This window comes from Crocuta crocuta, unplaced genomic scaffold (genome assembly GCF_008692635.1).
Source record: "Crocuta crocuta isolate KB4526 unplaced genomic scaffold, BGI_CrCroc_1.0 scaffold1061, whole genome shotgun sequence".
In the NCBI taxonomy this organism is placed as follows: domain Eukaryota; kingdom Metazoa; phylum Chordata; class Mammalia; order Carnivora; family Hyaenidae; genus Crocuta; species Crocuta crocuta.
This window is the reverse complement of record NW_027532936.1, coordinates 96,539-97,733: the sequence shown is the minus strand read 5'-3', so window position 1 is coordinate 97,733 and position 1,195 is coordinate 96,539.

The following is a 1,195-nucleotide window of genomic DNA, read 5'->3' as shown; positions in this document are numbered from 1 at the left end:
GTAAGTGCTACACTTTAGATTTAGAGATACAAATAGATTGAAGATTAAACATAAAGAATTATCAGGCAAATGGCAACTATAAGAAAGCTGGAGTAGATATACTAATATTAGATAAAATAGACTTTAAAACAAAAAAAAAATGTCTTTAGACACAAAGAGTGACATCTTTGTGATAATGATAATGATAAAAGAGTAGACCCATCAGAAAGAGCAAAATTCTATATGCACCTAATAACAGAGCACCAAAATACATGAATCAAACACTGAACTAAATGAAGGGAGAAATATATGTGTACAATAGAGTTGGGGTATTCAGTGCCCCATTTTGAATAATAGAACAATTAGATAATAAACAAGGAAATAAAAGACTTAGTGCCACAATGAACTAGACCTTAAAGTGATCTATAAAACACTTTACCCAGCAAGAACAGAATGCGCATTCTTCTCAAGGGCATATAAATATCTTCAGGATAGATCATACTGTAGACCATAAAACAAACCTCAGTAAATTTAAGTGGACTGAAATCATGCAAAGTATGTTTTCTGACTACATGGGATTGAGTTAGAAACTAGTAACCGAAAGATGGGGAACTCAGACACATGAATTAGACACACTTTTAAATGGCCAGTGGGTCAAATAAAAAATCACAAAGGAAATTAAGAAATCCTTTGAGATGAATGAAAATGAAAACACAACATACCAATATGTGGGATGCACCAAGAGCAATGCTTGGAAAGAAATTTATAAACACATATGCCTATATTTAACAAGAAAAAATGATCACATATCAATAGCATATCATTTAATACCTTGAGACACTGGGAAAAGAGGAGCAAACTAAACTTAGAGCAAGGAAATAAAAAGAAAATAAAAAGATAAGGTAAATAAGTGACAGAGAATAGAAAGACATCAGAGAAAGTCAATGAAGCTAATGGTTGGTTCTAGTAAAAGATCAACAAAAGGGACAAAATTTTTGCTCGATTGACCAAGGAGAAAAGAAGACTCAAATTACTGGAATCAGAAGTGAAGGAGAGAACATTACTACCAACCTTCTAGAAATAAAAAGTGTTATGAAGGAACACTATGAACAATTACATACCAATAAATTAGATAAATGAAATGGGAAAATTCCTAGGAACACAAACTACTGAAACCAATGGGAAAGAAAATCTGAAAATGTCTAACAAGAGGTTA